Below are 27726 nucleotides of genomic sequence, written 5' to 3'. Positions count from 1 at the left end.
AAACACATGCAAATAATAATACAGCACCTGGGTCACGTACAGTAACTTAGCTAGCAACAAATAATTGCATCTGTTTCTGCCTTTTCAATGTTTAGTGCTCATTGTTATGTAAAGCTACAGGTTATTAATGTGAATACTAACATAATTAGACATGGCATTGTATATTTTTCTTTGGACAACACAATAAAAAGAAACTGAACTAAACAAACAAATAAATGGCAATTTAAGGTTTTAATGAAAGAGATTCTCTGATCCGTAGCTGTGCATCCTTACTTTTTTTTTAATCAACTGTTCTGGAGTTAAAGATGCATTTGACAAATATGTATTTGATAATTTAATATATAAATATGTATGAAATTTAATTTCTTCAGAAGAGACTAAAAGAGGGTTGACTGTATTGAAGTTAAGCCCGCAAAATGAGCAAATTATACCCTCTTAAAAACCGAAACTGTTAATTTTTTAAACGTAACGGTTATTTTTAAGGACATTTTAAGGGTGTTTTCCGCACGTGTTTATAGACGTTAGCCTAACAATTAAAAAGAAAAATACAGAACATTTTATCCTCATTTGTTTTTAAGCTTGACAAATGAATTTCATCTTAGGAAAACCAGAAAAGTGCAACGTAATCAAGAACGACAAAAATAAAAAGACGACACCTTCCCAGATCAAAAAATCCACCATCACCCTGACTCCACAATAAGAGGTAAGGATGAGAAAGACCCTGTTTACGGTCTGTTAAGCGCAGAATATTTCAAAGATGCGACTATAACCTGTGGGCAATTTTATGTCCAGAGATTTCATAAGAACAACTCTAGTGTCAATTGAAATTTAATTTGAAGGAATGTTTTGAAATATGGCACAGATTAAAAATTAAATCGTTTGATGGAATTAGTTTGTTACTTATAAGTAGCATTTTTTTCTCGTGGATAATGTGCCCACAAAGTCCCACATGGAGACATGTGCTGCCTAACTATCTCGTTAGCTCTCTTGCTACTTTTATCACAATCCTTGGAAGGCTTGTTTGTGACACGAGACCATTTTTTCCCCTCCCAGTGACCCTGAAAAGTCGTCAACTTTATACAGCCTGAGAAGGCTTAAAAACAAAACCCTCTTTAAAAAACAAAGCAGCAAAAATACATCCCCTAAGAGAAATTCCCCAATAAGAGAATAGTAATGGCTAGAAAAAGTAGTGAATAACTAGTCGCTGGTAACCACACAGCAGGTGTTCTCAATGAAACACGATTAAAGGGCAGCTTCAGTAAAACAATTTCTTGACCAAATGAAGCCCTGAGTGCAAGAATCCCAGAGCAGATTGTACAGCACGAACGAAAGGAGTAACAGGCTTTTTTAAATTTTAAATGGTGCTGACCTGCCATGCACTTCATTTCAAAATTTAGCTGTTGGGAATTGCAGGTGCTATGGTGACAGCAGATTTCCAATATGCCAAGAGCAGGGTTTATCCTAGTCTCTGTGCTCTCTGAAAGAGACACACCACAGGATCAGTACGATAAGGAGAGCACTAGCAAGGATCTGCAGTCCCACGAAAACAACCCTGCTCTCAGCCCCTCTGCCAAAGGTCCTATCAGAGAGAGAGACAAAAGCATAACAGATTCTACAAAATAATCTCACCCTTCACTGAAGAATGAGACCTTAATATACATATGTGAGGGTGTTATATACAGACTAGGGAGGGGGACAGGACAACCATTCCCAGCAACTCATTTGATTTCATAGTATGTGAATAGGCTATTTTCTACTTTAGTATGAATTACTAATCCTCCTTATTGGACCAATGTGTTGCCTGCAATATATATTTCAAGTTAAAGGAATGTTTATTTAAGAGTTTGTAACACAAAATAATCACACTCAATGTGTTGTCTCATTTGAGGGGGGCACGCAGGCAAATAGAACAGTAGAAGATCTGAATTTCTGTAGTGGATGTGTTATAACTGCTTAGGCAAGTAGGTAGGCTGAGATAGATCATTTTCATTATTATATTTTATGTCTAATTCTTCTGTTTCCTAGCCCATTTTGTATTGAGTTTACAGCCTGGTTTCTAATACCTTCAGTCCTTAAAACATACCACATGCTGATAAAATGAGTCGTTTTCTTAAAAAATAATTAGATGAATAGACACCACTAATCTAAACCAATGTTTTTTCTTCATCTAATCTGTCTAATTTAGCTCCCTCCCTCCCTCCCTAGGCATTCATATATTTACAATTTATAATGTTATTTCACTATTTTATTCTCAAATAAGACTACAAGTTGGGTGGCTATTTTGCATTAAAAACTCTTACCCAGTAACATCAATTACAAGTAAGGGATGGACTGTACCTTCATGCTGGATATTTATTGTTCCATTTGGTGATATTGTAGGCATTTCCCAGTAGCATGGCACAAATATTTAACAGACAAAAGAGCAACAGGAATTTAGGCAGTAGGACTCTCCAGGATCATCAGCTAAGAACAAAATCACAAGACATTTAACAAGATTTGCTGTCAGAGACAAATCGGGTGAAATCTGAAATGTTGAGAGCACAGGCGATATTGTATATTTTCCTGCTTTCCCAAATTCTAAACAATTTCTTTCAAACTAATTATTTAAATATTGCCTGCTTCTTTTTTGACCTAATAAAAATAATCTCAACTATAATTTTATAGGACAACTGGGGTCCACAGATTAATGGGCAAATCAATATCATAGGTAAATGACAGTAGTCAAACCAACCAACAAACAAACCCTTTCAAACATCTTCGGCTGTAATAAAAACGTTGACAATAGTTACATAATTAAAGCAATTGTTTTTCATCTGTGGCCTTAACATTGAACAAATTCAAAACTGAGTGAGCAAAGTTAACCCCTTGGGTTTCGCAGAAGAGATTTAATTTATAGAAATAGGATTGTTGTTTTTTTTTACAAATATAGCTATTTTCGATGTTGTACGATAAAGCCTTTTCCTTCCTAATTTTATTTTAAGACTAGACCCCGTTTAGGATTTCACATTGTAAATCTCCCTATGTCTGAATGCTGTTACAAGATTTGACAATGAAAGAATAATTCATGTCAGACAAAAAGAGCCCTTCAATCAGCTTCATGCAGCTTTTCTCCTGCAGGGCTACGCCAAAATGAATGTGGAATCCTGAGCCGAACCATCCATCACATTTCCCGAGTCTTTCAATTAATGACACTGCAATCAGATCGATGGCGTGTAATAAGAAAAGAGCTTTGCATTTCTATACCTATTAATTCGCTGAGTAACTCCAGAGGTAAAACGTGACCAGAAAGGGAAAGGGGAAGAAATATTTCATCCTCTGAGCAAGATTTTTAGGGAGGTTTGGGCCCGATTACACAAGTCTCCCCCTTTCCTCCCCCCAAATCCAGAAAAGTAAAAAGAAAGTCAACTATGCTTTTCCTAAAATGGGATTATCTCCCTTTCCGGACAGGTATTTTCCTTCTTGTGTTGCTAAGCTTGTGAAGTGCTAAGAGTTTATTAGGTATACACTCTAGATTACAAGGGGAGTCCATTTTTCTTCCAGACGCAGACTGGTCAACCCCCATTAGACTCATAGTTAGCCAGAAAAATCCTGCAGTTCAAATCATGGACCAGTGCAGTCACTCACAGAGCAGGACTCTGCAGATTCCTTCCCTGGTGCTAAGGCAGTAATTAGCAACCAAATTTCCAGATCACAGAATGCGCCAGGGACAATCACCTCACGCAGTGATTAACCTCCAGGGAAAAGGGGCGGGAGGAACCCACCAACAACTGTGGGACGGAATTAAAATGACCTTACATCATTGAACTGGCATAAGACTTTGGTTCGATGACAAAAATTATCAAAGCTTTGCCGTACAGAACCCGACAAACATGTTGCAGTCCCCCTGTATCATAGAACTGATGCCATACACACAGCCAATCACTCATGTCACAAGGTTGTTTTGATCACTTTCTGGCTAACAGGAGACTTTGTATCAACAGCAACTCCAGCTACTTTCGTTGTGTGTACTGGGGGAGGGCGGTTTTCTTTAAATCTAGGGCAGCTCACAAGGGACTATTTCTGACAATATCCAAGATTCCCGCGACGAAAGGTAGGACTGGAGATTTACAACTCTGTTGAGTACCCTAGACTGTCCAGTTGCAAAGCACAATGTGTACTCCAGCGTTCAGCAATGTACAAATGTCTTGTCTATTAGCAGGTCAGGGAGAGGAGAGAAAGCGGTACCGCCTTGAGCCCTGGTTTGAACATTGGCTGCCATCCAGGAACTAACAGAGCCTTGGAAGGAAGGAATGGATAGGCTTGCTTACATCTGTTTCCTTCTGCCATAGCTGCAGACAGACTTCAAGAAATACAATAACCGTGCCTTTTTAAAATAAATTGAGACAAGCTTTAGGGAGGAATTTTCAGGGGCTTTTCCTCAACACTCTCGAAAGAGCTTATAGTGCTATGACTGCAGATGAATTGCATAAAGAGGATGCTTCTAAAACTGTCTGTCTCACACAGTAGTGTAGGGGAAGGGAGCGTCTGGCCTTGTGGAAATTTATCGTGCTGCGAAAGCTGTTGAGCCTCTGGTAGTCACTGTCAACAGAAAAACCCAAGTACCTGTCTGGTTGAGGTATAGAGAGTGTGACAAAGTTCCTCCTCTACCTTGGTGGGTCTTGCGCTTATTGGCAGATTTGCTCGCCTTGGAGCTTCACGGCAGCCCTCAGCTTGGCCGTTTTTCTGAACCCACAGTCCAGGTCGACTCCTCCTGTGACTGACCAGGAGTTGGGAGGTTTGGGGGGAACCCGGGTCTGCCCTCTACTCTGGGGTCCAGCCCAGGGCCTGTGGAATGCAGCTGTCTAGAGTGCCTCCTGGAACAGCTGTGCGACAGCTACAACTCCCTGGGCTACTTCCCCATGGCCTCCTCCCAACACCTTCTTTATCCTCGCCATAGGACCTTCCTCCTGGTGTCTGATAATGCTTGTACTCCTCAGTCCTCCGACAGTCCGTGTTCTCACTCTCAGCTCCTAGCGCCTCTTGCTCCCAGCTCCTTACACGCGCACCACAAACTGAAGTAAGCTCCTTTTTAAACCCAGGTGCCCTGATTAGCCTGCCTTAATTGATTCTAGCAGCTTCTTGATTGGCTGCAGGTGTTCTAATCAGCCTGTCTGTCTTAATTGTCTCCAGAAGGTTCCTGATGGTTCTGGAACCTTTCCTGTTACCTTACCCAGGGAAAAGGAACCTACTTAACATGGGGCTCATATATCTGCCTTCTATTACTCTCCCGTAGCCATCTGGCCCGACCCTGTCTCAAGAGGCATACAGTAAAACCACCCGAGCTGTTAACACATGTGACCAACCCTACGCTTTGGAAAGTAATAATTACAAATCACAGTTATAACAACACTTTCCCTCTATGTATATCCCCCTCTGTGCCTGATCAACAGAGGACTGGAGTCTGCTAGAGGATCTGTTCTTGCTCATGTTCTTAGCTAGGTAGGGCCTAGGTTCAAATTCCCAACAATCACAATGTTGAAATAACGTCATTATTTCATTTATTTATAAACAATAACTAAAAAGATGCCCATGCAAAGCTCTAGGCACCCAAGCACACAACACAACACAATATAATTATATCTCAGTGGCATTCAAATGGTCAACTCAAGTGGGACACAGCCAGCCAGACACCTACATAATTTCCTTTCTGCCCCTTCATTGTCTAGGAAGCATACCCAGAGCCATCTCCAAGAACCCTATCGAACTGTAGCATTACAATGGCACTTTTCAACTGAAGTAAATGTAGGTAAAGATTTAGCCCCTTTTTACAAATAATTAACCTGCGGAACTCACTGCAGCAAAATATTATTGAGACAAAGCTCTTAGTAGGGTTCAAAGTTTAGATATTTATATCAGTAATAAGAATATCATAGACAGTTACAGTAACAAGGAGAAATATTTATAAAGGACCCCAGTCCTCATGCTTCGGGACATGAGCCCACTACTAACAGCTAGGAAGAAATACCCCCCACCAATATGATTTACATAACTGTCCATTCGAAGAATTTTAAATCTTCTTCTGAAACTTAAGTTCTTTGCTACTGTGAGGGCAGGACTAGACAAAGTATTGGTCTAATCTGGCATGGCAATTTCGATATTTCTAATGGAACTGAAGTAAGAGTTGTGCTCTGAAGCACTTTGAAGTGCTCACTGTGTACTTCTCTTGCTTTTACTTATGACCCCCCTGGGTCAGAGTTAGGCTCATACAACAACCCTTTAATCTTCTCAAGGCTCCAAGCAAAAGATAGAAAAGAAAAGATCATACACACAAGCCTGAGAGAATCTTTGCTGTTCTTGCCATCGTTTCCGAGCGGGTCGTGTGAAGGCTATACTTGTGTGAAAATCAGACTGAAATAAACAAACCTTGAAGCAAAAAAGGCATTTGGCTCTTACACAGCCCTTTTAATCCACTGGCCTCAAACCACTTTATAAATCAAGGAGAGTATATTCAGCCCCATTTTACAGACGAGGAAATTGAGGGGGAGTGACTTGCATAAGGTCAATGGAAATAAAACCAAGGACTCCTAAATACAATCCACTAGACTATCTGCCTATCTTGGCTATTAATATGGCCCCATTCCTGTACTATCTGAGCACCTCACAATCTTTAATGCATTTATCCTCATAACACCCTTGTAAGATAGGTCAGTGCTATTATCCACAGGGGTTCTGTAGAGTCCCAGGCTAGCACCCTAACCAGGGGACCACCCTCTCAGGTCAACAGCAGAGCCAAGAACAGAACCAAGTAATCCTGAATTTCACTCCATTAGATCACACTTTATCAGTTTCATCTCCGATCACTGTTGGTGGGGAGTTTTTCGGGACAGGTGGACTTAGCTAGTTAGTGGAGCCCAACATTCATTCCATGAGATACGTATACACTTAAAGCTTGCTTTTCAGAGGTGTGGTCTACCTGCCTTTGCTATTGACTTCCAGTGTGGTTACTGTTGCTCAGCACTTGATGAAATCAGACCCTCAAGTTTTAAAGTTGGATCCTTGAATGGCCTGGATGCAACAACTCTAACAGATTAACAAAAAGGAAAGCCAATAGGGGATATGCTAATCTCAACAATATAGATGCATCTTTTAAAATGCGGAAGTAGCCTGTGACTACCTGTAAATTACTACTCTGCTAGAGAACCATGTGCAATCATAGCTGCCCATGTTAGTAAGTTACCCACATCTGCGGAAAAGGGAAGAAGCATGATTGTAGCTAGTGAGCCACAAAAGGCCAAGGGAAATGTATAGTAGAGTGGACCTTGGAAGTATTTGGTAGCTCCAAACTTGGCACAGAGCGTGGGGATTAGCCAGTTCCTACATATCGTCTAATATCTTTCCCGCTCACCTTAATACTCAAAGCATTCCAATGGTAATGAAAATGCTTTTGGGGGGGACCCTAGTACCATTCTTGGAAAGACAATCTGGCCATACTGAAATAAGGAGATTTGCCTCTGAGTCAACAATGGTAATAGGTAGTTTAATAATCACTAGATCAAACCTAAGCAAACATCTTAGCACCTGGCCTTTCAGCATAAATGTGAAAAGCAAAGGAAACATTACCGCCAATAACTACACCGTATAGTAGAGTCAACGTTGCTATACGCAGCAGTGCCCCAAGAAGGGGCAATGGGTTATCCAAATTATGGTCATCCCAAAACAGATTACAGCTATCAACCAGCTCCATCTAGAAATAAAAACCATCCTCCTCCTCTTGATCCCCAGGTCACCTTTTCACTTTTTACCTAGCTGGAGAGTTACATGACTGCTACCAAGGTAGTATCCAATTATTTATGGATTTATCGTCACAACAGTTGCAGGGAAGCATTGTTTGAAGAATCATTTTACAGATGGGGAACTGGAAAGTGATTAAAAGGCCCAGCTCCCCAAAAGATATGTAGGCACCCTAAGTCCCAGTGATTTCCCTGGAAGCTACACACATAAATACCTTTGAGGATCTGGGCCTAAGTGACTGCTCAAAGTCAGGAAGCAGGTGTGTTAATAAGCTATGAATCAAACCCAGATTTCCTGGGTTCCAGCCACGAGACCTTTCTTTTGCTCACAGCATAACAACAGTATGGTACACCTGGGCTACTTCGGAGGATCTCAGAACTTCAAACTCTTGGGAAGAAAGCTGCTAGAAGAGCAAGCTCTCTCCCTCGCTGTTTTAAACTAAAGATTTCCCACAAGCAAGAACTGGGAGAGCTTAATTAAAATAAATGATGAAGTCACTGGGATGAGGAGAGGCAGCACCAAATGGCAGACGCAAGGCAACTGCTCGAGAGGGTACACCATGGAGAATCAGTTGTACAGGTACCGGGCTGGACCACTGCATTCTACATCAGACACATGATCTCACCTCATTCCCCAGTACATGTAATGGGACAAATTTAGCTCTGGTGAAATTTCTTGGGAGATCAAGGGTATGATGGTAGGATAGCGGTGATTTAGCCAGGTACTTATACAATTAATTCACTGTGACATGTGTGAGTTTATACACACAAGGATACACTATAGATATTATACACACATTCATATACACACCCACACATACATAGGCTACATCTACATTATGCGGTGGGGGTGTGATTCATAGAGTCCTAGAATTGAAGGTCATATGGGACCACCAGCTCATCCTGTCTGACCTCCTGCATACCATAGGCCACCAACACCACCCTATACCCAACAACCTTAGCCATGCTAAGTACAACGCCTGCCTGAAACCAGTGGGTACGTATGCGGCACAGGTAAGCTGCACCACCGCTGTGACTGCTTCTGCTGCCACGGCTACATTACTAGTCATACTCGTGCTAGCTCTCCTCGAGCTACTGTGAGTATGTGTACATGAGGGGACTCACACCCCTGGCTCGTAGTGTAGACATGGCCATAGAGAGAGATTGCACATGTAATCCCCCTCCCCTGGGAGAAGGAAAGAAAGAACTGACAGGCCAGATACTAGTCATATCACTCAGTGCACTAGTGGAAGGTGTTCAGATACCATGATGATGGGTATGGCATAAGAGAATCTAAATAGAATAGAATAGAACAGGAGTTCTCAACCCAGGTGTGTCGTGACCTGCCCTTGCCGTATTGCTAAAAGGGGGTCCTGGATACATCCCAACTAAGGGGCGGGAGGGGCCCATGGGAGGATGGCAGCCTAGGATGGAAAATTGGTTCCAGGCATGAAAAAGGCAAAGAGGCAGCGAACGAGACAGCCTGAAGACGTTTGCAGGAGGGGTGATTGATGCTTCACATCCCTAGCGATGGCATAGGGGAAAAAATTAAACACTGAGATGTGCTGAGCTCTTTCCTCCTAACTGATCTCATTTGCAGACAAAACAATAGAATCACATATTTAAATATTGGCAGCACACAGGCTTGTTTTCCACTGTGGGCCCACAGGGTGCCCGGCAGGGAGATTGCGAACTCTTCTGAGCACGTCTAATCGGCTCTGCCGGCCAGATTTTCATCCTCTGGTGACCAGTTTTGTTCCCAATTTATACGAACCTGCTGCTCCTAGTTCACATGGCGTTCTAAGGACCAAGCCCTGGTCTTTAGGATCGTCGGAGACAGGCCAAGAACACACACAGAGGAAGCAGACACAGAAAGGGGTTTTATTAATTGGCCTCTTGATTCCCCTGCTGGGATCTCTTCTCTAAGACATCAGGCTTGGCAGGAAGAGCTATATGGGCTGTGGCTTTGTGTTGCACCTCCTGGAGGTCTAAAGCAGAATGCACAAGAAGGAGAAAGGGGATTTTATGCCTCCTTGGCACCCTCAGGATTCTGGGCTGCTCCTGGGACCGGTTCAGCTTCTGGTGTAAATTAGAGCAACCCTAGGGTTTGCTATGGGCTGTTCCACCACAGAGAGAGACTTAGATTCCCCTAGATCACTCTTCACTATGCCCCTGCCGACGCCACCCCTGGCTCTACTTCCAGCACACCCTCTGCACCAGAGCCTACAGTGGGAGGCCAGCATACGGCCACTTATGAAGGCTCAACACAGTGCCTGAGCTGAGGGAATTCTCCCCTTGCAAGACATTTATGATCCCCAGACACTGCTGCCATAGCAGGAGGCAGAACCCCTGTTGCAGAACCCCTGTCTCTCTCACCCTTTGTTCTGTGTTAATAGCCCAGACAGGCTGCCTCAGGGTTGCATTTCATACAAGTGGCGTCCTCAAGTCATCCGGCTGATGTCCTGTCAAGTACCTATCATAATTATCATCCATCACTGGTCAAGTTCCAACAGCATGCTCAGGGCTGTACATATCCTGGAGTCAGACTCTCCTTGCTCTGAGGCGCTTATGATTTTAGGCCCTGATTCTGCACTGTGGGGATCTACATGGAGGTAGTAAGAGATGAAAGCAGAGATGCAGGCCAGAAGGTCCTCCCTCTAGACCACCATACAATTTGGAAGCTATTAGCTCAGCTGATCTGAACTCCAAGGAAGCCAGCCCTTGCACCGTATAACTGGAGGCATAAAATTTCAAAGAAAAAAATATGCAATTGTATGTACAAATTAGACCTGGTCCTTGTGTAATACACTGACTGAGTATAAATACTTGTGCCTTCCCCTAGGCCAGCACTGAGATTTGACACAACTCCACCCATGCCATCATTCTACTATAGCATGATCATGAGCTTAAGTAAACGACAGAAGAAACATTGCCCTGACTAGAGTGATCAGAGATCCCGATATTATTGGGCCTGTCCTGATATTAGGAGCTCTGTCTTACATAGGCAATTATTACCCTCCCGGTCCCGATTTTTCAACAGTTGCTATCTCGTCACCCTCGTCCTGACACCGAGTTGATCTTTTGGGTAAGAATATCTGCTGCAGTGCATTGAGTACAGCAAGGGATGGAAAGTGGCACCATGCGCCTCTGAAAGGAATCAACAATACAGCCACGTTCATAGTCACCCGTACAGAAGCAGTTAGCTTTTGTCCCCTCATCAGTGATGTTTGCCCCCCTTAAACCATTTAATTACAACTATAATATTGAAAAGCCATATTGAGACATAGATGCTTTTGAAAATTTTACCCAAAGTGACTGAGGAATCTAAAGGAAATTTTTTATTTTCACAGTTATTTAAGCACCTTCAGATGCAGATAAGCTCCTAGTGGGATTTTCAAATGTGTCTAAGTAGGTGCTCAACCTACATTGATCTGACTAGGAGTCAGGTATCTAGGTTCTTTTGAAAATGCCACTAGGCACCTATCTACATCTTCAGGCACCTAGATAACTTTAAAAATCTGGTCTTTAGGCATTTAGGTGCCTAAATCTCCTGAGACTTAGGCTGGGATATTCAAAGAAGTCTAAGAAGCTAGGTTCCCAACTCCCATTCGTTTTCACTTGGATTTGGCAGCCTAAAACTCCTAGGGTCTTTTGAAAATCCCAGCCTTAGTAACTAAGTTACTTTTGAAAATGGGACTCAGGAGCTTTTGAAAATTTTATCCGACGTCTCAGCTGTCCTTCATTTTAGACCCAAATCTGTCTCACTTCTATGATACACATCAGGAACACAAACTCATGAAAGTGAGGTTATGGGAAATGTTTTTTATGCTACAGAAATGAATCCCATCTTACTTTCAGCGGCCTAATCATTTTCTTGTGTCCCTTAAGTTGGTTCTTTCCCTCCCAAAGCCCCTCCAACCATATACACACCCACACTTCGGGTTTGGCAGGTTGAAAAGTATGGAAATGACTCTTCTAAAGAAGATCTTAATCCTAGATTTTGCAAGGATAAACCGAAGCAAAAAATATTTACAATTCAGCGGGTTGATCAACAATTCTTATTTACTCAACTATTGAGATGCAGGATGAACTGAGGTGAGTCTGAAGAAGCTGTTTTATGCTGATTTTTAATGAGCTTTAATAGAAAACACCGACTTGCCACTCTTCTTTTAAGTCAGTGATTTATATTTCACAGGAAGGCAAATCTCACTTGCACAATACAGTGAGCCATATATAATCTGCTGGACATAGGGAGGTGAACGTTGTCCCTCACCGTTGCAGTAGTTAGCTTGTGGACCTAAGCATGATGATTTTATCACTCTTATCATAGCCTGCATAATTATGATTATTGATCTCAAAGCCAACCACTGTCCTTTGACTCAATGGCCACCTGCAGCAGTGAGTTCCCCTGGTGTAAAGGGGCCCAATTTGTACCACCTGAAGCTCTGGCCCAGGGAGTTTGCTTCACAGAGTGTCCTGAAGGGATTTCTTTGGGGTATGAACCCAATGTTTACGCTTGATGTGCAACTTCATTTAACTTGCTGGTTCTAAGGGTCAAAACTGGGTTTGTTCAAACCCAAAAGAAAATGCTTGCAGACTACCCATCAGGCCAAATCTTCAGCAGGTGTAAATGAGTGCAGCTTCATTGACCTCAATATAGTTTTACCCATTTACACCAGTCTGAAGTTCTCTGGCCCAATGAGCTTTGGGGGAGGTGGATGTAGCTGAAAATCATATGCAAATCCTGATTAGAGACTTGAAATTTCTGAAGATATTCCATTGTTGTTGCAAAAACCAACACTACCCAGAAAACAAATTGCCATCAACATATGGCGAGAGTCTGAAGTTACAGCACACGTTTACACACATTACAAACTTTATGCACGAGAGTGGTCCTGCTGAATTCAAATGGACGACTTACATCCATAAAGTTAGTCATATGCATTGATGTTTGCGAGATTGGGCTCTCAGATTGTAACTCCATGTACCAATGGTGCTTTATATTTTTCTGTTATTGCATCAACATCAATAAAAAAGCATACATAAAAATTAAAATCAGATGGCTGTTGCTTTCTTACCAAACAAAAATGAAAGAGCTTTCAGGGGGATTTCATTTCCCTTCAAAATCCCATATAATTCAGGTGGGAATACTCATCCTGCTCAAACTAGAAACTATTCAACTATTTTAGCCACATAATTTTTAGGAAATAGAAAAATGAAAAGAAATTAACTTGAAGATAATGATGATGGAAAGAAAGTACTTTGAAATAAACAGATTGCTCCTAAACTGGAGCAAATGGCAGCCCAAAGTGTAGCATGAGCAACCCCCAACAGATTTCTGTAAAAAGCCCAGTGAGCATACTTAACACTTAAAAAATTCTCTCGGGAATAACGATCTTTAATTTATTTTGGATACAGTGATCTTCATCTGCAATTCTCTTAATCTCACTCAGAAGATTCAAGGTACTTTTTAACTAGAGAATCTGACTAATTCTCTAGTTGCTGAGTAGTTAATCTGCTCAAACATTTCTCCAAATAACCATCTGCTCTACCTTGTATTTATTTCATTCCCTATCTTAGCTCTTGGGTCCATCCTGCTGGCTCATTCAGCACTCTTTAAATTTCTCCTCTGGCCTTATGTCTGGTTGCTTATGTTTTGGACAGACAATAGAAGAGATATAGGCCATTATTCATGAGAAGCTTCAAGTGTAACGTGAGAAACATCTCCTCTCCTGACCCCTGTTAGCATAAGAATTGCTGATAAAAATTCTGAACTGAAAGAGAAAATTCTTCTGGGAAAATATAGGCAAAGTTTCCCCTGTGCGATGTGTTTTGGAAGAACCAAGAAGAATTTTCCATTTAAGACCCGATCCAACTCCTGGAGCAGTCAGTGGGGGTCTTTCTAATGACTCCAGTGGGAGTTAGATGGGACCCTAAAGGCTTTCAAAATGCTAATGTTCCTCAGAGAGAGGGATATTCTTCATCACCATCATAAAAGTACTGCACACTTATATTCTAGTTTTCATCCAAGGATCATGGATACACACACATAGTGAATTAAGCCTCACAACACTCCTGGAAGGTGCTTAAGTATCATTAGACCCATTTACAGATGGCTCATACAAGTTAGAGATGGTCAAGATCTACTAGGATTATAGATCCTGATTCACCACTGCATTCGTCCAGTTTTACCGGGATGTAACTCCACTGATTTTAACAGAATTACACCCAAATTAAAGGTTTCAGAGTAGCAGCTGTGTTAGTCTGTATTCGCAAAAAGAAAATTAAACTAGACTAACGCAGTAGTGAGTCAGGTACATAGAGTCCATCCCATTGAAAATGAAGGCTATCGTCTCTATCAAAGGATGCAATCAACATTAAACTGAAAGCATACTTGATTTTAGCAAAAACAAAAGGTGAAGAGATATTATTACTTGCCCACGATCATGAAACAAGTCAGTGGCAATCAGGAATAGAAACAAGAAATCCTGACCCCTATTGGAAATCTTCTATTTTTCTATTAAAGCTCATTAAAAATCTTCTGAACTGCCTATTGGAAAACCCTCACAAGCTGATATTGGATATATTCTTGTACATCTTTACTGACACCAAGTGATACCATGCAACCCATAAAAAAACATTAAGGGCCAACTTCTATTCCCATTTATACCAGTATAAAGCTGCATTACCTCCACTAACTTCAGCGGAATTTAGTTTACACAAGTATAACAGAGCAGATCTGGCCTAGGGAATTTTTAGCCACACTTCATTAAAGAAATCAACAGAGCCCTGCTGGACACTGGCATTGTACACTGTCCAGCATGAACTAGGAAAAGTAACCAATGACTCGTGTACACCTGACCCAGCTGAATGCCAGTCAACAGTTCTAGACAATTACATCTGTGGAACAGTGTCCTGTAGGAAGAAGTGGAGATCCTGTTTGCTGGAACTAGACTGGACAAATTTCTTAGCAAACATACACTACAGAATAATCCTGTGCGACCGGGATAAACTCAGCTACCTAAAAGGTTTTTCCATATCTGGATTCTGTGATTCCTTGCCCCAACTTCTTTATATGTTGTGTGTACATATGACTGAGGCAGCCGGTGTCCTTACAGTGACAGAGTCTGGTTCTCCTTTCACTCACATCATTTTCACATGAGCATAACGACACTGACTTCAATGGAGTTACGCTAGCAAGACTGGAGAAAAGGCCCATTAATCCCCAATTTGAGATGTACATTATTTCATCCATCTCACTTCAAACAAATTAAATAGTCAAAGAGGTGTCGAATTCTTTCTAGTGATAATGGGTCTGGTCCTCAGCGTTAGTCAATGGAACCACCCCAATTCCCATCAATCGTAGGACTGGATCTTGTGCTGAGTCACCACTTGATAGCTATTTAAGTCTGGGAAACTGAGAACTTGCATGAGAACCTTGTTGAAACTGTCCTGCTGAGGTCCTTTTAGCTTAGGGCATGGTCTTCCGTCTACGTCTCTTCTCCTCAACGGTCAAGGGTCTGATCCACCGCCAACTGAATTCAATGGGCGTTGGATCAGTCCCGCACAAATGCGCCTAAAGTTAACATAACCAAGCAGCGTGCAGCAAGCGGGCATCCCTTCTGTCTAACTACAGCCCAGTTTTGGAGCTGTACACAGAATCCAACAGACTCAGTGGGACAAATTCATCCCCCGTGCAACTCCTTTGACTACAGTGGAATTGCACTAATTCAACAATCTCATTTGCAAGGGTGGTAGCTCAAGTACTGGACAGCTAGAGAACAGGATTGTGAAATCTCTGGTGTAAATTAGAACCGTGCCATTGAAAGAATCTGGACCTCCTTGTCTATTGAAAATGGCCAGGAAGCCCTTTTCCCAAAGTCTGACTGCTTGGCTCACTAGCTTGTAAAAACAGGCTGCAGCTCCTGTGTAGCGGTTATTTACAGCTGTATATTGACACAGCCAATCAATCTGTTGACTACGATATCCATGCTAGTTCCTTTAAATGGGAGAGAATCACAGCAGAACTGGGCAAAGCATCCTGCTTCGCTTGCTACATTTTTGCATCCACAGTGAAGTATTTCGGGGAAACTTGCAAGAACATATGCAGTGTTGAAAGGTTGCTTGATTTTATTTAGTTTTGCAAATTAGCCATTAAGCTACAGACACAGGCTTTTCATCCAAGCAATATACTGTAATGGAGACAGTTTAAGCCACCACTGCATTGACGACACCTCTGGGGTGCAACGAGCCAGCTTTTTAACAGCACGTAGCAATACTACACAAGAAACAATTCAGGACAGTTCATGAAAAAGCATATGCATTTAAGACGACAAAAGGAATGTTTAGATAAGCAGAATATAATTATTGATATAAGGTAAAATATTCAAAATCATCTAAATGATTTAGGAGCAGAGCTGGGAAAAATCTTGCACCCAAAACTTTTTTTCACAAAAACACACAAATTCAGGTTGACCAAAACACTTCATGAATTTGCGCTGAATTTTCCAAATTGTTTCTGTTGAACAAAAATCCCCCCCCACAAAAAATTGAAATGTTTTGTTTCAAAATTTTTGAGATGAAACATTTTGATTTTTCAGTTTCAAACATTTTTTTCTTTTGAAATTTATTTCAATGTCACTTTAAAAAAAATAAAAAGGACTTTAAAAGCTCAAAAAGGAAACAGTTTTTTCCCCAACTTTTTGGAACAGACAGGAAAAAAAAGCAGTTATTTCCCCAGCTCTATTTAGGAGTCTAAGTCCTGAGTTCAAAAGTGATTTAATCACTTGGAGAAAGAAGTATGGATAAGGATCCAAACATCTGAGTGCTTATACAAATCACACCTCTGAAAGTTTTGATCTCCTCTCTAATAAAACTTAGCACTTTCAATTTTATAGATTCTTGGATTCTAAAGCCTGAAAGGACCTCTGTGACAACCTAGTCCGACCTCCTGCATTACACGGGCCATAGAACTTCCCTGAAATAATTCCTGTTTGAACTAAAGCATAGCTCCCCAAACAACAGCCACATGGGGATTCGAATGAACCCATGACCTCTAGCATCGCAAGCACCAGGCCATCTGAACTCTACTTCAGTGCCACACAGTGTTGCATAAGCACTAATTCAAACATACCACATTCACAATATCTTCATTCTACAGCTGGGAAAACTGAGAGACAGTGCTACATGACTTTATCAAGGCCATACGGCAAGTTAGTGTCAGAGGCGGTATTGGAACACAGGAGTTCCTGGCTTTCAGCCTTGTGCACAGTCAGCTAGACCACGCCGCCTCCCGCTACTCTACATTATGCAATACAAACTGCTCTGATATTACTTTGAAGAAAAACAAATGAAATAAATGGCAAACAGCAAACCAAATGGGCAGTTAATATTCTTGGATGGGATAAAGGAAAAAACTACATGCACATATTCAAACTAGTCCAAAACAAAATCTAAACATACTGAGAAATGTTTATAGATGTTCAAATTGTTAATGGCATGCAGGAGGCTTACATTTCAAATATCATAAGTCAAAGAGAAGGAATATGTGAATTTCCAAATGTTCCTTGCTTGGCTGATCCATCAATGTTGATATCTAATACACACTTAAACTCTTCAAAGTACTCCCTGGAATTAAAACAATTGGACAGCACAGAAAGGGCGTACATAACCACTATCAATGGATTTCAGATAAAAATCTAGACATAGTTTAAAATAAAAAAAAAGATGACCAAACACAATCAAATGAAAAAAAAAATTGGAAATTGGTCAGGAAAGTGAGAGTTGATGTCCAATTATATTTTGCAGACATGAATCAGGGGGCAGCTCAGCCACTGAAAATGTTTGTAGATTAAGAACTTCATGAAGTGGTCTAAGATATGTTACACCTTAGCAGATGGAAACTAGGTTAGCTTGAAGGCCAGGGTTGCAAGTTAATATTAAAGACTGAACAGTGGCTTTCAAGCCAGGCATTGCAATCTGCTCTTCCCATTTTGCTAATTCAGAAGGGTTAAACTAAATTTAAGTGCCTAAGTCTCATTGAAAGTCACTTAGGGCCAGATTTTTAAAGGTATTTAGGCATCTAAAGATCCAGATAAGAATTGCCTGGGCACCTTATTCCACCAAGTGACTAATTCCCATTGAAATCAATGAGAATTAGGCACCCGGTGCCTGTCTCCATCTTTAGGTGCCTGAATATTATCCGCAATCTAGTCCCTGGGCACTTTTGAAAATGGGACGTAAGTGTTTTAGAAAATTTTACCCTGGATCTCAGCTAAATAAGGCAGGGAGAGAGGTTCTGGTGGATTCTGGTGTGGAAAAGGAGATTACCACATGGAAAAAGTTGGAGAAACACTGCCAACCAACATTACGGTTAAAAATATTCATTATTATTATTTGTATTGCAGTAGGTTTAGGACCCCATTGTGCAGGGCACTGTACAAAACTAGGAAAACAAAGTTTATGCCCCACAGAGGTTACTGTCATAATTTGAAACAATACACAAGTGAACACAAAAGGGAGGGTAGATAAAAAATAGTAAAATAAGCTGTGTGCACATCTTGATGGTTCCAATCATTAGGACATATTTACTTTTTCCTTTTATTACTAGCATTATTATTTGTATTAGAGTATCATCCAGACCCCAACCAAGATCGGGGGCCCATTGCTCTAATCACATATTCACATGACTCCAGGAGCTGGGGCTTTAAGAACACCACCAAATATCACTCACTTCACACTAAAATCCTGAGAGTTGGCAACACCGGAATAGTAGCCCTGCTAATTAGTTCAGGGAGGGCATTTCGAAGCTTAAAAATTCAAAGCATTGGTTAGGGTTAACTGTGCATTCACACACACGAGTTCTAGAGGAAAAATATTCCTCTCCAGGCATCTCTTCCTGTTCAGTTTGTGTCAGTGTTGGCTGCTCTAGCAGAGTCTAATTCTGCTTCTCTCTCATGGGCGGAACCCTGCAGCTCTTTGATTTCCTTTCGTATTTGCAGTTATATCATCTCTGGCTGACCCTTCTCAAAGCTGTGATGTTTTCCTTTAAACACTGCAGGAGCATTATGTATGCTTGTTGAGAGGCAAGCCTTTGAGATGGGAGAGGCTTGCGGTTTTCAGGGTCTCAAGACATTTTCCAAGAATCCTGTGGGGTTGCAAAGCTAGTCTGGAGGGTGTGAACCATCTTCCCGTAATTTAAGCACTTATTTTGTATGTTTTTTCTCTCTCAAGGGTGATTCAATATATCAAAAATAAATAACAACAACCCTATGTTTTTCTGGCTATAGAACAACCTGTGTGCTCTATTACAAGTGGGAGAACGGCTCATAAAGCTTAACTACTACAAGTGGGGGCCTCTGCACAATATATGAAATGTTTTTCTATTAGAAAGTTCTACTTCCTGCCTCTGTCAATTCATTTCCCACTCACTCCCATTTTCCATTCGAATGTTTCCTAGGATTTGTCCCATCTTCAGTTCTGTTTCCCCTTCTTCTATTCCCTCCCCCACCTTCAGCCTCTTCTAAAGAGGACACAAACTATTATAACGAAATTAGAACTTTATAACCCACAAGGTTCAATGCTGGTTTAAAATCAGACAGAACAAGTTTGCCCAGCCCTACTTAAAAAAAACATCATAAGAAGCCATTAAACCAACACTACACATAATAATGAGTAATGACCAGTGATGGCCAAGTTTTGAAAGGTTCAGAGAAGAGCTAAGTCCAAGCCACAAAAGTTCCACTCCACTTTGGAACCTGATCCAAATGTGGAAGCATTCAGATCTGGTATTTTTGGTTTGGCCTCATCTCTAGCATGGAGTATGTTTCCCATAAGAATACAAAATTTGGAAGTTTATAGAAACTATTAGATTCTTTTTTATTAACAGGATTCTCTCATGACATTTCCAGTCCTTCCTGATTCTGAATAGGAAGTCAGACATGCCATGAGGTCAGCCATGCAGCACTAGTTTCCTAGTGCATAGATATCATGGGTAAATAGTACTTCAAAGAAACTAAAAACAGAGAAACCGTGCAGAAGGACAGAAAGTTCCTGTCAGTTTCTTCTCTAGCCCCTTTTCTTGGTAAAGGGGTCAGAGCAGACTAAAGGAGCCCTAACTGCCCAGCCGGGGAGAACTCCCCCAACACGCAAAAGAAAAACAATCGCAGGCTGTTCTCCAAGACAGCCTCAGAAACCCAATGATAGGAAGGTATGTGCCTCTATTCGGCATGTTTCATAACAATATTTCATGAAACACACGATTGTCTGTTGATTTACAAGCAAAAGATTATGTATGTAGGCATGCATGCACATATGTATCAGCCCACATGGATGAGAGACTGATGCAAAGAAGTCGACAAGGATCTTGTTTTCTGCACATCAATGAAAGAAACTAGGACGGAGTCTCTCCCAGTTGTATACCGATGGAACTCCACTGATTGCTATGGAGTTAATCCTGATTTACACCATCATGATATCAGACTCAGGTCTATTATGCACAGGGTATGAGCCATTCAGAGCCCATATGAGAGAGAGATTTCAGTGCAATGCTTTCTACACCTGCAGCAAATTCAGATCACATTTCACTGTCACCCACATCTTTTCAATCCATGATATTGACCATTAAGATAATCAGACGAGTTTGTAAGGCAGAGCTGGGAGAGCCCTGAAATCCTCCATGTTTTTGTTTCTATGGAAACGATTCCCTTGGCATCCCCCGTCTATGTTCAGTATTCCTGTCTGGCTCTGTTTGTCTCACCAAAAAATCCAAGCCTCTTTCAAATATTCAGTTGGGAGGGGCTAAGCTTTACTCATCAGTCTTATTATTGTACAGCATTTTTCATGTGTTTATCCACAGAAAAGGGACAGTTTGGGCCCTGGCACGGCACTGTCCCAAGCCTGACGAGGAGGGACCACATATAAGGGTGAGAGGAGAGTTCAGTTACCAGAGTCACATTCACTATCTGGCCTCTTTGCTGCAGCTGGCAATAAGACCGCAAATTAGTGCTAATTGTGAGGAGGACATATTCAGCCAGTAGAATCTCTCAGTCCAGTCGGAACACTAAAACCAGTAACAATAACTGACACACACAGTGACTTCCACTGAAAGGGAATCACATCCTAATCTCCTAACTTGATTCGTATTCCCTTGACCGCTTCATGCATCTCTGAAATGCAGCTGCTTTTGGGGTGCCAGGCAGCCTTTGAACACCACAGAGCAAGGCTACACAATACTTTAGGACAGTGAGTGAAGAATTTCTTATTCAGTTGAAACCAGAATTTAACTACTCCTTTGGAAGTTGGCCAGGACACTTCAGGTAACGGCCATACTTTTGTGAAAAGTACCATGTCCCGAGCAATGGAGATTCTATCACTTCCTTCCTGAGATTATTCCACAGCCCCACAAACTTCATTCTTAGGAGAAATTTCCAAAGAGTAAGCCTATATTTTCAATTGCTCAGTTTCACCTTAATCCTGTCCCCTTGAATGACCTTAAACAATTCCTTCCCCCTCCTTGCTGTTTATGTGATGGCTGCCATCTTGGCCAACACACTAGGGATGGAACTGGGGACCTCCAAAGCTGAAAGCATTAACTGCTACAACTTGAACAAAAGAGCCAAACTCTCTACTTGGGACTGTACCAAACCCCTGTCCTTCAACAGAAGTGGCACAGAGGGGGACACTATAAGACACACACTCACCAGAGGATTACATTTGCAATCTTCCAACACACACACATTGTTACATCCCCTAACAAGACTATGCCTATACTAGGCTTTTTTCCCTTAAATTTCCACTGTTGCTACTAGAGCTGGTTAAACACACACACACACACACACACACACACACAGAATTTTTTAATAATTCTTCTATCAAGATTTAGATGAAAAATATTGTGAAATGTATAAACTTTGAAATGTTTCAAATGGCTCTACTTGCTACCATTGTTGTAGGTCCACAGGATTAGCAATAGTGGAAATAATAGTGTAGACAAAATGCCAGGTAGCCTTCTGGATTTTAACCATCATGTATTCCAACCTTGCTCAGAGAAGGTCTAGACATCTCGAGGCTAAAGACACAGGTTCCCTATCTAAACTAGAGCTGCCATTTCTGCTCCTACCAGTTAAAAAAAGGCTAAGGGCCACATCCTCACCTGATGTAACCTGTCAACTTCTTCACTGGCTTCAATGGTGCTATGGCAAGTTACACCAGTCGAAGATCTCGGCCTAAAAGTCTACTTTAAATAAAAATCCCTAGGTGTAGACAAGGCCAGGAAGTTTGAATTCTTTGCTCAGGAAAAGTCCATTGACTTGCAGTAGTCAATGCATCACGAAGCCATAAATTTGCAGTACTTTTAATTTTTCTGTGTGAGTTCCTACCGCCCCTTATTTTTGTTGCTTTTCTCTGAATGCCCTCCAATTTACCACACAGTATATACTGCATTACATCTGAAAAGGCAAAAGTATGGCACACAGAAGCTCATTTTAAAATTCTGTAACTCCATTTCTTGGGAAGGTTTCTGAGACACACCGGGCTACAAATGAAGAATGTATGCCCCATAGATCTGAATAATTTGAAAGTATTTTCTGTGAATAAATCTACTCAGTGCTTTCTTGATCTGTACCGTCTTCTGCCATAGGGGTATAACATAAAAATACTTCAAAGGCTTTAACAAATTCCCTCAAGATGTGATCTTCAGCATTTCAAAAGTTAAAGACAATGTTTAAAGTGATCATGATGTATTTCCAAGGTACAACCATTCAGCAACTCCTGTTCACCCGTTTTCTGAGCCAGAAATTATACCATATATGTAACTTTGGTAAACATCTTGTCTATAGAGAAAAGGAGTACTTGTGGCACCTTAGAGACTAACAAATTTATTTGAGCATAAGCTTTCATGAGCTACAGCTCACTTCATTGGATGCATCACTTCATCGATGAAGTGAGCTGTAGCTCACGAAAACTTATGCTCAAATAAATTTGTGAGTGTCTAAGGTGCCACAAGTCCTCCTTTTCTTTTGGCGAATACAGACTAACACGGCTGCTACTCTGAATCTTGTCTATGTTACAAATAACAACATTAAACTGAACCTGGTGGTTTGTATTTACTTTTGCTTATTATCTTTAAATAAAGCAGGCAACACCTTGCATCCAAAGACCTCCAAATGTTAAAAATGTTTAGACTTGGATTCAGATTTCAGCACCGTATTTCCACAGTGAGCCAAAACGAGAGCTCAGATCTAACATTCAGCTTTGCACTTTGGTCCCACCTCTAGCATGAATACAATCTTTATTTTTAGTTTAAAGCCAAATGGCAGTTTTGAAACTGATGATCTTGGCTAAATGCAGGGTTCTTAATATCATCCAAACTGTTTTATATCAAACTTCCCTTAACCGTGGCATATTTAGTGAGAATGCCGATGATCAATTGCAGTCTGCCTTGCATGGTTAACTCAATCAACAAAGTAGTAATGACTCCAGCATGTTGCAGCTTTTTTGGTTAATGAGAACCTTACTGACCAGATTTTTCCCTTTCTCCCAGGATCAAATGGCAATATGGAACAAGTTCTGGTAAACTGTAACAGCCTAAAGGCAAAATGCTGACCACCAACGGCAGGACAAGATCTGATAGATGGATGGTCCCATTTTTACGAATTGTTCAATTTCTGGTGGTGGCTGTCCAATGCAACAGAAACACTGAGAAGCGTGGAGCTGTGCTAAGTCCACAGGGCCACCTTGGTGTACACAGTGCTGAGGCTGCAGCCTTTTGTTTTCTGGGAAATGCGTCTTTAAGTTTCCAAGAATTCTCCCAGGCGGTAGAGTTCAGCAGCTATTTTCTATGCAGCTGTACAGCAGGAGACATTCAGGCTGTGCTCCCCCATTCGTGAAGACTGCACTTGTGTACTTTGAGTTGTTGCCCTTTTCCTTAATCTAAAATAAAAGTCGTTTGGGTGTTTTGCATATGGAACTATAACAACTAAATATGCCCTAAATTAAATGTAATGCTTATCACAGAATTGCAGGAGTGAGAGGCGGACAACAGCCCACCAGGGGTTCTCGCGTCCATTCCCGACCCAAAGCCCATGGAAATCAATGGAAAGAATCCCATGGACTTCAATGGGCTTTAGAGCAGGGCTCAGTTTCCTTACAAGAGATCCTCAAGTATGCTTTTCAGTGACTCACATGATAAGTTTTTCACCACATTCTTATGGGAGACAATTCCACAGTCTAATGGATCTCCCTCTTTAAGAAACATTTCCTGCTATAGAGGAGGCCGTGTGGCCCAGCGACTAGGGCACTGGTCTAAAATTCAGAAGATCTGTGCTCAATTCCTGAGTCTGCCCCAGATTTTCTTGGTCACCTTGGCAAAGTCACTTTCCTGCTTTATGCCTCAGTTTCTCCATCTGTAAAATGGGTATTATGATGCTGACCTCTTTTGTAAAGTGCCTTGAGATCTACTGATAAAAAGCACTATGTAAAAGATCTAGTATTATTATTCATTTTAATTTTTCTTTTGCTCAGTTTCATCCCATAACTCCTGGGCTTTGAAACCTCTAAATGGTTCCATTTCCTCCTTGGCTTTTAAAGCTTTCAGATAAACTGAGTGACAGAGAGACCAGGAAAGAAAGACAGGAAATGGTTGATCCTCCAGAAGCCACTTCTTGCACTTGACAGATTTGTTTTGACCAGCCACCTGTTAGAGAATATGCACAGATTTGGTTTTGGTCCTTCATTTTTAAGAGGGGCTTCTATGTGCTTCTCTGCTTAAAAGGCATACATTTTAAATATCAGTCAGCTAAGTCATAGCAGGGGTGCACACTTGTCTTCAGTCCTCTCCTAACAAAGTGCTCAACCCAGCTTCCAGCAATTCAGACACTTAGCGTCACCAGTCTGAAAGCTCTTTGTCTCAGGTGCAGTCTCTTCTTTTCTACAGTGGGAAATATTTATGTCCATTTTATGGCCCACTCTGGCACATCGCTCCCGTCTCTGCTCGTTCTCTGGGAGCTGGAGAAGTCAGACACTGTCCCAATACTCCTACCCTCAGGAAGCAGCATCCTCCAATCTGCAGACACAAACAACGTGGAGAGACAGAGTAGCAGTGAACTCCTCCAAACTTTGAGTGTCTCTGTTGCACTGGGCAAAGTTATATTCCTGCACTAGTCACTCTCTAGCAGTGAGGGTTGGGGTGAGCTTACACTCCTTGTGGGCAGAGGAGGGGAATACAGGGTGAAAAGAAAATAGGAGTAACAGTCAAGTACCTGATTCTCCTCTCTGTGCCCAGACACAACCAGGAGCCTGTGGGACCAGGACAAGGAGGAAGGCACCCAACTGAACCAATACAGGCAACCTTAGGTGGTAAGATTGTTCCTCATGCAATATGAGTTTCTAAAGGGAGATATAAGAGAATAACTCAGGATCTGACATCTACCAAACCAACAGGCATGGGAACACAGTTATCAAGGGTGACTGTGTTTGTATAAATGCTCCTGTTCTAGGCATAGGGAATACTGTATCCCCACCATGGGGGTCACTACTAATTATTATTATCCACTATTTGTATTATTGTAGCACCTAGCAACCTTAATCACAGACCCAGAACCCCATCTCCCATTCTGCTAGGCGCTGTACAAACAAAGAACAATCCTGTCTTCCCCTCCTCCTATAGGCTCACAAAGACACCAGCAGGTAGGAAATTTTCAGTGGAAATTTGTTTTCAATAATTGTATTTTTTTTTATTTTAAGCTGCAAAAATAAATTTACAATGCAGATTCAGATCCAGAATTAAGTGACTTGAACCCATCTCTGCTTAGTGCTGGAAGACGCGAGTCATCCCCTAATAACATGGCCTAAGATAAGTGAAAGTCCCTCTTGGCTTCAGTTTATTTTCCTCGGGCATCAGGAGAGTGGGCACGCACCATCTGACCTGCAATTCCCGACAGTGGCTTCAGTACAAAGTAATTTAAAACTAAAGGAAAAGTAAATGTCACAATTTATTTAAAAATTTGAAAATATGGTCTGGGGCATTGGCAGTACCAATTTCTGTACTGTAGCCCTCCTTCATGACAAGACTTTTGACCTCATTGTGTTCCAATGCCAGGAAAAATGGGCAATCTTGCACTCGCTGTTAAAGGGGCACAAGGATAAAGTAAGGAATAAATCGGGTAATAAAAATGTTATTCCAGCTGGGAGGAAAGACAGTCTGGCAGCTAACTGGGATTTAGGTCAGGTCATGGGTTCCAATTCAGGATCTATCATTAGTGTCCCAGGTGACATTGGTCAATGCACCCACTCGCTGCCTCAATTTCCCCATTTAAAAACAGCAAGAATAAATACTTGCACAACACACCCGTGAGGCTGAATATATTAATGTGTGAAATGCAAACAACCAAAAAAAGGGAGCATATTCTGTCTTTTCTGTTAGTACAATAGACCATAGCAAATAAGTGAAGAGGTACTGTTATCAAATAATGCATTTTGTACAAATTACATCTCTTGTTATACTTACAAAAGAACCAATGACAAAGAATTAAGATGGTCTTGTGTTTAAGGCACTGGATTGGGACTCAGGAGATCCGGGTTCAATTACTAACTGCCACAGACCCAGTGTGTGACTTTGGGCAAGTCACTAAATCTCTCTGTGCCTCAATTCCCCTCGGTAAAATGGGGGTACTAAACCTTTCTCACACCTTTGTCTTGTCTATCTACACTGTAAGCTCTTTGGGCAGGGAGTGTCTCTTCCTATATATGTTTAAAAAGCCTGGAACAATAAGGCCCCCAATTTCATTTTACTGTAATGCATAACAAATATATTATATATTTAATACTGGGCAGACCAAGACTTGCAGGTAACAAAGGAAAATGTACATCCAGCACTGATTGATTGCAAATTTTTAAGCAAATATGAGAGAATAAACTTAATTTTTCCTCTTGACAGTTGCTTTTGCCTATTCTGCCTTAGGAGCATAGAGGTGAATGAACAGAAGGTTCTTTGGACCAGTCGATGAAGCTAATGTCCAACAAATGACCTTTCCTCATTGCCTTATAAATACCCGTCAACTTCAGAAGCACCATCATAGTTGAACAGAGAAGCTTAAAGCCAGACTGTTCATTAGACAGCAAACTATTACCCTGGAGTCTTTAATGAATTGGCTAGAGGCCAGTCTTCCCTACAGTTTAGGCACCACTGGTAAAATGGAAAGTAGCTGTTAATTGGTTTACACGGGAGAGAGAGGTCTTTTAAGCCAAACTCTAACTAGACTGTTCAAGTGGTGATGGCATAACATACAAACCGAAATGGAGGAGCAACACACACAGTACAATCAGAGAACCTTGAAAATGAACAAAAGACAGTAATCGCTCAAGATTTCATCTGTTTTATGGCATCACTAACATTCAACCAATTACAGATATTTTAATGGATATAATCACAGAAAAGATGCAGGGAGTGTTTCACATTTTAACTCCAATTTTCCTTTGTGCGGTAGGTACTAAGGACTTAGTAACTACTGAGTTACAAGCCAAATTATTATCTTCTCCAATATGTATAATGTTTGCACTTATTTCTGAAACCTGAGTTACTAGCTGCCCTTTAACAGCCTATTTTGTGTTAAGTGCCACATCATCTTTATCATCCTGTAGCCATTTGTTATGATAATCGTTAGTAATAATCTTCTTCCGAAGTTTCCTGTTCTAAAGCTGCTATTTATAATAGCTAGAAAAAGAACTGAGAGTCCAGACTCCTGGTTTCTAATATCAGCTTTGCTGTTGACATGAGCAAATCCTTCAACGCCTCCTGCCTTATCTGTAAAATGAGGCTATGTACCTGCTCCACTGATGTGATATTGGATAGCTGAGATCCTTGGACAAAAGGTTTTGTAGCAATGTAAACCACAGATTGTAAACTCTTTGAGGCAGAGACCCTCTTTTTGTTCTGTGTTATCACAATGGGGTCCTTGCC

At 41.3% G+C, this 27726-nt stretch overlaps 1 long non-coding RNA gene across 1 annotated transcript in view; it reads right to left on the bottom strand.

The window, feature by feature from the left end:
• Positions 1 to 681: 681 nt before the first annotated feature.
• The window catches only part of LOC122463523, a 92167-nt gene continuing 65122 nt past the window's right edge, over positions 682 to 27726 (bottom strand). The window contains exons 4-5 of the long non-coding RNA XR_006286965.1: positions 2338 to 2463; positions 682 to 1579 (exon numbers count right to left, since the gene is read on the bottom strand). This is a non-coding gene — a long non-coding RNA (uncharacterized LOC122463523). The remainder of the gene's footprint in view (positions 1580 to 2337; positions 2464 to 27726) is intronic.

This window comes from Chelonia mydas, chromosome 22 (genome assembly GCF_015237465.2).
Source record: "Chelonia mydas isolate rCheMyd1 chromosome 22, rCheMyd1.pri.v2, whole genome shotgun sequence".
Classification (NCBI taxonomy): Eukaryota; Metazoa; Chordata; order Testudines; family Cheloniidae; genus Chelonia; species Chelonia mydas.
This window is presented reverse-complemented; position numbering and strand designations above follow the sequence as displayed.